Raw genomic sequence first — 11,522 nt, 5'->3', positions numbered from 1 at the left:
TCATTGTTCTTTCTAAAACGAAAAAGTGTCATCATTGGCAAGCTAGCAAATGTCATCATTGCAAGCTAGCAAAAATGAAGCCAAGTCAGGATTATCAGTAACAATGCCATGAGGGGGTCAAGTCTTTGCTCCAGAATGGGTGACATCAAGATGCAGAAGAGTTTCCTTGTGTACTGAGGTCAAAGGTGTCCCTGGAAGCACCACTAAATGCCACTGATGACAGGCTATCCTCCTGATCATTATGTGTAGATATATTTCATTTCCGAAGAGAATGAAGGTTAGTCTGGATATGTGGCCAAGAAAAATGTTTGGGAGAAAGGGGTTGTGAGCTGTGCCTGAAGAGCAGTTGGGGTTGGGCCAGGGCTTGCTGGGTGAGATTTGAACCTGTTGGATCAGTGTCCTACCCAGGTTGTTCTGAACACTGGGGACCCATAACTGTACAGTTGGCAGGCGTCATTCAGGAAACAGCCTGCTTAGAAACAACCCAATCCATGGCATGTCTACCCTGGTGCTCAGGAGTGGGGATCTTTGCTTCTGTAGCCAAGTCTTCCTGGAGACGGACCTTCCCAAGAGCCTCTGCTGCAGAGCTGGTATCCGAGGATGCCGCACTCTGGCCCCTAACTCAGCACAACCCAGCGGCGCTTACAGGACTGCAGTGGGGGGAAGGGAAGGAGCCGCCTCTTTGGATCAGAGGTGGTTTGGGGAGGGAGGTGGAGAAGCTGCGGCTTGAGCTTTGAACCTGATCTCTCAACCTCAACGGGAAGACTCAGCACCAGCAACGACTTGCTTATGGCTCCCAATTTGGCACTTCTAAGGCTTCCTCTCTGAGAGTGGGGGGGATGGATTTTTCCAAGGAGGAAGGGAACTTGCAGAACCTTTTGCTCTGTAACAATCTCGGAAAGTCTGGGGAGAGGCTGCGGGTGGGTGAGTGGTCCTTGTTTCTGGGGGAGGCTTAACTTGTCAAAAGACCACCCAGGTGGTTGGTTGGTGAATGGCAGGTGATCTTCAATCAGACTTGACCTCTTAACGAAATCTATGAAATGACTGCATTCATCTCTTTGTCCTGTTGGCTCTTTGCTCTGAATTAAGCACAGCAGCACGTTTCACAGGCCGGTCACGGCAGCCAGAACACTGTACTCCTCAGCAAACCACACCTCCTGCCGTGGAAAGGAAAGCTCTGTGTCATTCTAAAATCGCATGGGTTCAGATCCCGAGTCCTCTAGTTACTTGCAGGGGAACCTTCAGTTAGTTGTTTCTCTGAACCAGGGCTCATCTAAAACACAAGGATAATCATTATTTGTACCTCACTGGATTGTAGTGGAGATTAAATATGACAAAGCACCCAGCATGTGGAGGTGTCCGTGTGATTTGTCTCTTTCATCTCTCACTTTTAACCTAGCAAACACTCAGCAGGCATTCTCATAAATCTGTTGCCAGATTTGCATGAGTCATTCTTGGAACCTCTGTTTCCTCGATGGCTTCTAGGATCCCTTCCAGCTGTGAAAGCATAAGGCTTCCTGAGATTCTGAGCTCGTTTCCAACAGGGTTTCTTTGGGGGCAGAGAGTGACTGTTCAGCAAACCCAATGGGGGCCACAGAGGGCAATTCCAGACCAAGTTGTGCAGCTGTCGGGCCTCCAGAGGCCTGTGTGAAAGAGGAGTAGAAGAAAAGGAAAAGCTCAGAGCCCGAGAAGATTTGCAAAGGAAGACAGCTGCAAGTTGGTCCCGAGTAAATCAAATTGTGACGTTTATTGGGCTATTTCCAGAATAACACCAGCAAGAAAACTGGAATGCGGGATCATCTTTTTCTAAGAAGGACCTCAGCTAAGTAGCCTGCAACAACCAGGCTTGGTGACTAGAGTCGGACTGACTTCGTAAAAAGGTCACAGGTTTGAAGATACACAGACCTAAGTTTTCACTGTGCCCCCATTATGTTTTATTTGTGATTTGGGGCAAGGTTACTTAACCTCCTGGAGCCTCATTTTCCTCCTCGCTTAACAATGACTAAAAAGTAAATAATGAAAATTGCAGTGAGCTTGTGGGAGTCAGAAATAAAGAAAGGTATTTGCTATAGAGTTGGTATTATAAATAGGAGCCGTATGACTGTGAGCATAGCACCCAAGGCACATATCCTAGAAACTTCTGGACCCAGAGCCATCATTTCTCAAGTCTGTACCTGGTACAACGTAGAAATATGGGAGCTGGGGAAGGAGGAGGCAGGCAAGACTGGGGGTGGGTGCGTAGAGTAGGGAAAGAAGATCAAAAGGCCTATAAATATCTGTCAAACTTTAAAATGCAAATTCCTTGCCTGTGGCCCTGTTGGGACCAAATCTTCCATTATCACCTTTCTGGGAAGAGCCTGAGAGGGAAAAAAAAAATGGTTAAGCTTAGTTTTCCCCTTCATGAAGTGTTTTGCTTTGGTTTGGTGTGATTTTTGTGGCCAAGCCAGGATTTCACTCAACTCTGAGCTTAAAGCATGAGTGGAGTTCAGACACTAACTCCATGTGGTTTTCTCTGTGGATCAACCACGAGTTTCTCAAGGAAACTGTCTAACCCTTACAATAGCTCCTGCAATTGGCATGGTGTAGAGTACCTGTTTGTTGAATGAATGAATGGAATGGATGGATGGCTGGATGAACAGATGTTAATTCCGAGCATTGTAAGCCATCTTCACCAGTTGATGACCTGGTTCTCTGGCATCTCCTTATCAACACTGGGTTGGGAGCCATGGTTGGAGGTGGAGAGAGTCCCCTCTGAGGGGCAGCTGTGTCCCCCTGAGAAACCCTTGGATGGCTGGTGTGTCTGCCAGTGGCCTGAGCTCTGTGCTGCCCCTTCCGGGACAGACATGATGCTACAGAGCAGCTCTGCCCTCTGTGTGCCCCAAAGAGGTGGCCTTCCCGCATGAGTCCCTGTTGGTGATTTATCTGTGGAGGAAGCATGGAATTCCAGGGGAATCTTATAGAGGAGACCTTCAGGGGTAAGAGAAGAAATCATATGTGACACCATATGCCAGGTCCAGGTTCCCCTTGCCCCTGCCCCCACCCCAACCACCACCCTAAGTCAGAAACAGGGTACCCCACTCCCTTTCCTCCTCTCTTCTTCCCTTGCTGGCCTTGTTTTTCTCGTGAGACTGTACTTATACATAATGGGTGACTGGGTTGTTTTTTTTACCCCAAAGACAAAGAATCTGATACATGTGTCCAATGTGGAAAGCCCTAAAACGCATGTCATTTATGAGACTCTTCGTGGACAAGCTCACCTGACTTCATCATATCCAAGAACCTGAGAACCTTCCTTCCCCATCCTTAAACTGCATCTGCCATTCGAGCCTTCTATCGAGTCCCTAAGCACTAGGGAGCCTCTGAGGGTCACCTGGGTCCTCACTGACCACTCTCTTTAGCCTTTTGATGCCCTCTGGTGCCATTCCCTTCACCTAGCATTTATTTATAGTATCTGTTATTTCAAGAGCAGATAAGTCTGGTATTATAGCTAAGTTATAAATATCTGGTATTACAGCTAAATTATAAAAGTGAAGAGAAGAAACAGGTATTATCCTGTGTGCTCTGCACCAGGCCTCACCTAGACTGAATCCATCTCAAGATGAATTCAACTTTTCAATGAAAAATTGCAGCATGTTGATCGTCAAAGCTTGAGCTTTGGCTTCAGGAAAATTTGGGTTCAAAGGTTACCTTCATCCACTCATTCATTCAGCCAGGATGTATTAAATGCACATTAGATGCTGCTGCAAGCTCTGGGAATATAACAAAAAACCAGACAAAGTTTTTTATCTTGTGTTGTTACTATAATGACACGAGACAAAATCCAATTATTTGTGAAGAAAATAGTGGGAGTTAGAGCCAGGAGACGAGGAGGCCACTCAGCTGGCGTGGTCACAGAAGTTCTAGATGAATGGTGTGAAGGAGCTTGCTATCTGGAGATCTGCCAGAAGTCCAGGCAGAGGGAACAGCAAGTTTAAGAGCTGGAATGTGGAATGAGTTCTGTGTGTTTAAGGAGGTGAAAGAAAGTCAGCCCCTCCGGAGCAAGGTGAGCAAGGGGGAAGAGGCAGGAGATACAGTTAGGCAGACAAGCAGGGCTCGGCCACAGAGAACCTCACTGGCTTTGTCCAGGACTTTGCAATTTAGACTGAGAGGGATGGGAAGTTTTTGCAGGGGGTGCTGTTAGAAAGTGATTTGCATTTGAATTATCTGGCTGATGTGTGCACAACGAAGGTCACAAGTGCTTTGAAACAAAGAGATCAGTTAGAAGTGCTTTGAAACAAAGAGATCAGTTAAAAGGTGCTCTTAGGAGTTCCTGCAAAAGATGCTTGTCCCTGCCCTTTGGAGGTAGCAATACAACTGGAAGATGTTTGTACTGATGGCGTGACCATGGGAGTGCTGCCTTGCTTCTTTGGGTTGCTTTCAAGATTAATGAACAATGTGCTTGACGAATTCAATTATTATGGGGCCTCTGGCTCATTGTGGGCACTCTGCAAAGATGATTCAAGTCAGATACGAAAGCTAAAAAGGAGACACAATACTCTACTGAGAAGTTGAGGACAAACTCGTTTTGAGGTCATCTGGCCCTTGTGGTTAGAACTTTGAAGAAAGGGGATGAACCTTTGGGATATTTTGTGTCCTGTCTGTCCATCACATCCTTTTCCTTACTCACAAACCAAAATCCCCAACCTCCCCAAGTGTTAACTGAATAATTTTTTAATTCTGAAAATTAAAGTAGCTTTGGTGATCATTTCTTGAATATTCACAATACAGCTTTTCTGGGACTCTACTCTGACTTAGTGGCCAGTTTCCTGTAAATAAAATTAGTTGAGGTCATTGTATCTCCCTGATGGGTAGTTTCTTTAAAAGTGCCACAAACCCAAGTAAATCTGGAGCATACAGAAGTCTTATATCTTGCCAAAGAAGCTCTGGAGTTATACTAGCTCTGAATTCAAATCCTGGTGTTGCTGTTTAATAGCTGTTGACCTTGGATAAATTCCTTAGCTCCTCTTAGCCTCATATATAAATGAAGGTAAAAATGCCTGCCTTTAAGTTTCCATGGAGTATATAGGAGGAATTGGAAGAATCAGTAAAGTGGGCAGACATAACAGTAAATGAACAGTATATGTCATTTCTCTTCTCCCAAGATTCACTAATACTTTGCATCACAGTGTGAACCTACTCTTTAATGCCCAATAAGCTTTGTCTCTCTTTCTTCGCATGAACACTAGAGCCAACTGCCTTCTCAAAAAAAAAAAAAAAGTTATGGTACAGATGAACCTATTTGCAGGGCAGGAATAGAGACACAGACATGGAGAACAAACAGGTGGACATGAGAACAGGCGGACAGGTGGGATGAACTGGGAGATTGGGATTGACGTATGTGTACTGCCAAGTATAAAACAGACTGAGGGAATGCTGAGGGAAGCTTCGGTGTAGTGTAGGGAGCTCAGCTCCGTGCTCTGTGGTGACCAAGAAGGGTGGGATGGAGAGTGGGGTGGGAGGGAGGGCCAAGAGGGAAGAGAGATATGTATACGTGTGGCTGATTCACTTCATTGTACAGCAGAAACTAACACAAAATTGTAAAGCAGCTAAACCCCAATTAAGAAAAAGGATGCCATGTGAAAATAAACTTTTAAAATGTATACAGGTTATGGGGGAACACATTTTAATGACATCCTTTGTGATTCATCAATATAGATTTAGCATTTCACAATTAGTAATGCTAAATCTATACATTAATATGTGTCTCTCAAAAGCCGTTTGTCCTGGGTGTGTCAGCGAGGGCCGAGCGAGGCCGCATCATTCCCACTTAGAAGAAGGAGAAGCGAGCTGAAGGTTGGAAAGGTTTGCCCCAGGCAGTCAGTCTCCTTCAGAGCCAGGACGACTACTCCAACCATGACGCAGGTTAAAGAAAGTGTCCTTCGGTCTGTGTCACAAGATGTCCACCTGGTTGTGCCAAGTCCTTTGACACCTCCCATTTAGAAGTATCCCAGCTGTGAAGTCGTGGCGCCTTCATGGGGCCCAGACGAGAGAGGTCTGTGTTTGGACACAACCCTAGAAAATAAGCCTTCTGACATCTGGCATCCACAGAGGCAGCATTCTCAGTTTAACAAAAATATAAATGATTTTAATCACAAGAATTCCTTTGGAGCAGTTACTGCAATCAGTATTGGTTTAAGACAAAACAAGACAAAAAGGCAAAGGATTTGTAGTCTACGTTCACATGGAATAAATCACTCATTCTCAAAGGACAGCCCTTTTCAGGCTCTACTCACAGCTGAAAGGCAGGTATCCGCTGAGTGGGAAATGAAGTTTTACGTTATGGTGATGCAAACATCAGGGAACTCATTCATTATGTCTTTGATCAGACAGTTCTAAATGTACCGGCATCTTTTGCCATTTGGGAGGTCAATGTCCCCCTTTTCAGGTCTTGGCAGAGAATAATGCTGAGGAAGTCCAGACACTTCATCCCTAGTAAAGAAATTCTGCTTTGATGCTTACGAAAAAAATTCTTCCAATATTAGCAAAATATTCAAAGTCATTCTGCCCACAGAAGGGTCAGCCTACTTTGCTGATGACCTTCCTCACCACTGCCAAACAGGCAATTTATTGAATTTATCTAGAACGGGGTTGGATAAGCTATTTATTCTGACAATCATCAGAAAAGTTTCCACATTTTTGGATTACTTCTGGGGCTGACTCTGCAGCATCTCAGTTGTGGCAATGTGGCAAGTCCTTGCAAGAGACTAATACGAGCTGTTAGCTGAGCCCGATAAAAGCTTCTCCTGGCTGAGAAGGTGATAAACGTTGCCACGTTGATCTGCAGATGAAAGGCGGTTGACTTCAGTAATATTATTTAAGCTGTTTTACCCTAAGTGCTACCAGCACAACAGGCACAGTCAGCAGGTGATTGAGCCCCTTCACCTTCAGAAAGCAAGACATCTCACCATGGCACCTTAAAATAACTAAAGCGGACTAGTGATCAAGGAACCATCCAAAGGGATTTGATCTTTCTCCAGAGAGTGGAAGAACTGAGATCCTGAATTCATTACCAGCAATCAGCACCCATTCACAGAATGCTTTCTGTGCCAGCCCCTCTGCTAGGTGCTACAGATTCAGAAATACAAGACGCTCACAGCTTGGTGCCTGAGACAAAAATGCAAGTCAATCGACACAAAACTACTTATAGCTAATATCGTAGATGTCTGTACGGACTAGCAGAGATCCATAAGAAGCTATATAGTTCCTTCTTAGAGAAACTATGTTTACACTGAGTCTTGATTGGTAAATAAGAATTAGTGAATCAAAGAATCAAACTCTGCAACATTCTGGGTTCACACAATATTGCAATACGGTCCTTACTGAGATGTTGAGAGGATAAAAACTCTTGTCAAGAATCTTCATTTGCATATGCATAGTAGGTACTCAAGAAATGTTAGTTTTCTCCCTAGCCCAGTGGTTTAAAATTCCTTCTCCTTGTTATGTGTGAATTGATGCACTCACACATAAACTTTCATATGTGGTTTGTATGTTCAGAATCCTTTAGCATCCAGGTCAGTTTCTTTGCTACATCTCTTTTTTCCCTTTGCCCTAAGATATCCTAGTTTGCTTTCTGCTCCAAATTCTTCACTACTTCTCTACAACTCCTGGTGATTCCTTTGCCTGCATACTGATTTATTCTATGGAGCCTGGAGTTTCAAAAAAGACTCCAGTGACTGTAGCCTGCCAGGCACCTCTGTTCATGGGAAGAATACTGGAATGTGTTGTCATTTCCTTCTCCAGGGATCAAACCTGTATCTCTTGCTTGGTGGGTGGATTCCGCCTCCCCCACCCCGCCCCATACCACCTGGGAAGTCCGTGTCAAGGTTTCCTTAAGTTATTCACTCATCCACTGAAATGTCCTCTGCTGGTAATACTGCTCCAGTTCTGTCAATCAAATTGCTGCCTACCCTTTATACAAGACACAAGGGTTAGTTGCTCAGTCGTTATCTGACTCTTTGCGACCCCATGGACTGTAGCCCACAAGGCTCCTCCATCCACAGGATTTTCCAGGCAAGAATACTAGAGTGGGTTGCCATTTCCTCCTCCAGGTGATCTTCCCAACTCATGGATTGAATCCAGGTCTTCTGTACTGCAGGCAGACTCTACCTTCTGAGCCACTAGGGAAACTACTCTTCAAAGCCCAGTCCAATCTTTCCGTTTGCTGAAGGAATCTTCCTTCCTCTGAGACTCCTATGATATTGATTGTCTATCTCATTCATTGAACAATTTTGTGCTTGCCAGTACAATTTATTCTTGGGTGTAATATGCCACATTGCGCTCCCTTGCTCTAGATTGTCAATTCCTTGAAAGTAAACAGTGGGTTTCACTCTACTTTGTCTCTCCTGGCAGTCCTTGGCATTTGATGTACTTATTTAATTGACCCTGAGTTAATGTCTCTGGATTGAATGATTATTCACTACCCAAATGACTTCACTTGGAACCAGGAATCAGTTACAGCAAGACTTGGAACTATATCCAGGGTTAGATATGTCAGGCACCTCGGAGCCTCAATCCGTACTCATCTCCAATGATGTCAGAAATTGGTTAAGTAAGCAGATCTATAGGTTAGGAGAGAAGCTTTGGCTAATGATCCATGTCTGAGTCATAAGCACATAAGCAGCTGAAGTCATGAGGGTAGAAAATATCTAGAGTGAATAAGAAAGAAAACTGAAGGAACACAAGTATTAATATTGAATAAGTATGAATATTTACGCCTATGAGGAGTTTAAAATGATAGCCAAGGAGGAGGAAGATAAACCAAGAAGCAGTGTTGACATGGAAAACAAAATAGAAGGTTTCAAGGAAAGTTCAGCTGTCCTTGATTCTGCAGAAAGGTAAATTTAAGACTATAAGTTGTTTATTAGCTTTAGTAATATGGTGGTCAATTGGTAACCTTGATAAGAAAATATAATGAACAAGGATAAATTGATTTCAAGATTTACTATAAATCTACAGTAATCAAGATGGCAGTGTTGGAGTGATGATAGGCAAACAGATCAATGGGAAGAATAGTTCAGCAAGACTCACACTTTTCATTGGCCATTGATTTTTCAACAAAGGAGTCAAGGTAATTCAATGAGGGAAAAGATCTTTCAACAAATTGTGATCGTGCAAGTGGATATCTGTATGCGAAAAAAATGTCCCTCAGTTCTTATCTCACATGATACACAAAAATTAACTTGAAATAAATCAGACTCAAATGTAAGAGGTAAACACCATTTAACTTGTAGGAGAAAACAGAAAAAACAGCTGGGACATTAGGTTAGACAAATATATCTTAAATAGGCCAGTGGAAACAAAAGTAATAGACATGAAAATTTTAATTATTTTGCTTTTTTAAAGACAGTTAAAATGAAAGACTCAGGGATATAATATTTGCAAAACACGTATCTGACAAAGAGCTTTTATCTAGAAAAAAATAACACTTACAATTGAATAATAAGACGACAAACTACCCGATTTAAAAATTGGCAAAAAGAATTGAAATTTCACAAGAGAAGACACACAAATCCCCAGTATGCACATGATACTTCTTCAATTATCAGGAAAAGACAAAGTCACAATGAGATCCACCATGCACCAGTTAGAATGACTAGAATGAAAATGACTGACATTAACTTTTTGTGACAATGTAGCATAATTAAAACCCCAATGTAGCTATTGGGAACATAATGGTTTTTTGGAAGACTGTGGTAGTATCTTAAAAAATTAAACATATGCTGATCATATGAACCAGCAATCTCATTCTTATTTATCTGAAGTGAAAATGTATGTCCACCTAAAGATCTCTTTCTGAATATTCATGGCCACACTATCCATAATAGCCAAAATGTGAAAAGAACTATTTTCCATCAACTGATGAAATAATAAAAAATTATTGTGTATTAATATTATGTCATTCAAAAAATGATATGGCATCTGGTCCCATCATTTCATGGCAAATAGATGGGGAAACAATGGAAACAGTGAGACACTATTTTCTTGGGCTTCGAAATCACTGCAGATGGTGACTGCAACCACAAAATTAAGACACTTGCTCCTTGGAAGAAAAGCTATGATAAGCCTAAACAGTGCATTAAAAAGACTGAGTGCTGAAGAATTGATGCTTCTGAACTGTGGTGCTGGAGAAGACTCTTCAGTCACTTGAACAGCAAGGAGATCCAACCAGTCAATCCTAAAGGAAATCAAGCCTGACTATTCATTGGAAGGACTGATGCTGAAGCTAGAACTCCAATACTTTGGCCATCTGATGTGAAGAGCCGACTTGATGTGAAGAGCCGACTCATCTGAAAAGACCCTGATGCTGGGAAAGACTGAAGGCAGGAGGAGAAGGGGACAACAGAGGACAAGATGGTTGGATGGTATCACTGACTTGACAGACATGAGTTTGGGCAAACTCTGAGTTGTTGATGGAAAGGGAAACCTGATGTGCTGCAGTCGATGGGGTCGCAAAGAGCTGGACACAACTAAACGACTGAACTGAATATTATATCACACTACTCTACAATTAAATTATGTCATACAATTATGTCATACTACTCTACACCACAAGATATTAATATATACGACATACATAAGTCTTAAAAAAGTACTAAGTAGAAAGTCAAAGACTATATATTGTATGGTCCTGTTTATAGAAATTCTAGAAAAAGCAAACCATAGTGAGAAAAGCATATCAGTTGTTGCCTGGGATCAAGGCTTGGGAGAGAGGATTAACTGCAAAGAAGCATAAAGAAACTTTAGGGTGATGGAAATCTTCCACATTTTGATTGCGGTGTAAGTTACACAAATGGACACAATTACCAAAATTCATCAAACTTACACTTAAAATGAGTGGATTTTATTGTACGTAAATTATACCACAATAAAAAAAAGTCGGTGAAAAAGGAGTCTTTAGGTATACGTCTGAGAACATAAATCTACTGGGCGTGGGGTCAGGTAAGCAGTTCAATACCAAATTAATTACTCCGAAGTAGAACTTCATCCTCATCCCCTTCAATGCACAGTACTGGGGTTTTGTGCAACTCTAACTTCAGAATGCAGTAATTAATGTTCAATTTATGCCAAAAGCATAAGTCCTTGAAAAATTTAAAAGTTATATTACACGTGCATTTAAAAAAACTGAGATTACTAAAAAATATGTGATACTAGTTCAAAACTGGCTAAACTCTAAAATGTGGTAAGTTTACCAAGGAAATAACACTCTTGGTAGTCACCATACTGTCAATTTTTCTAATGTCAGGTCTTCAAAGTAAACATTGTTTCCATATGGGATTCTCCAGGCAAGAATACTGGAGTGGGTTGTCATTTTTTCCTACAGAGATCTTCCTGACCCAGGGATGAAACCCATTTTCTCCTACGTCTCCTTGCTCGCAGATTCTTTACCATTGAGCCACCTGAGAAGCCCAAGGACATATTTTTGGACCCTCCCTTCTATCCCACTGATCTATACGTCTACCTTTATGGCACTCAACACGTTCATT

This window comes from Dama dama, chromosome 11 (genome assembly GCF_033118175.1).
Source record: "Dama dama isolate Ldn47 chromosome 11, ASM3311817v1, whole genome shotgun sequence".
NCBI classification, from domain to species: Eukaryota; Metazoa; Chordata; class Mammalia; order Artiodactyla; family Cervidae; genus Dama; species Dama dama.
Note: the sequence above shows the minus strand (reverse complement) of the source record.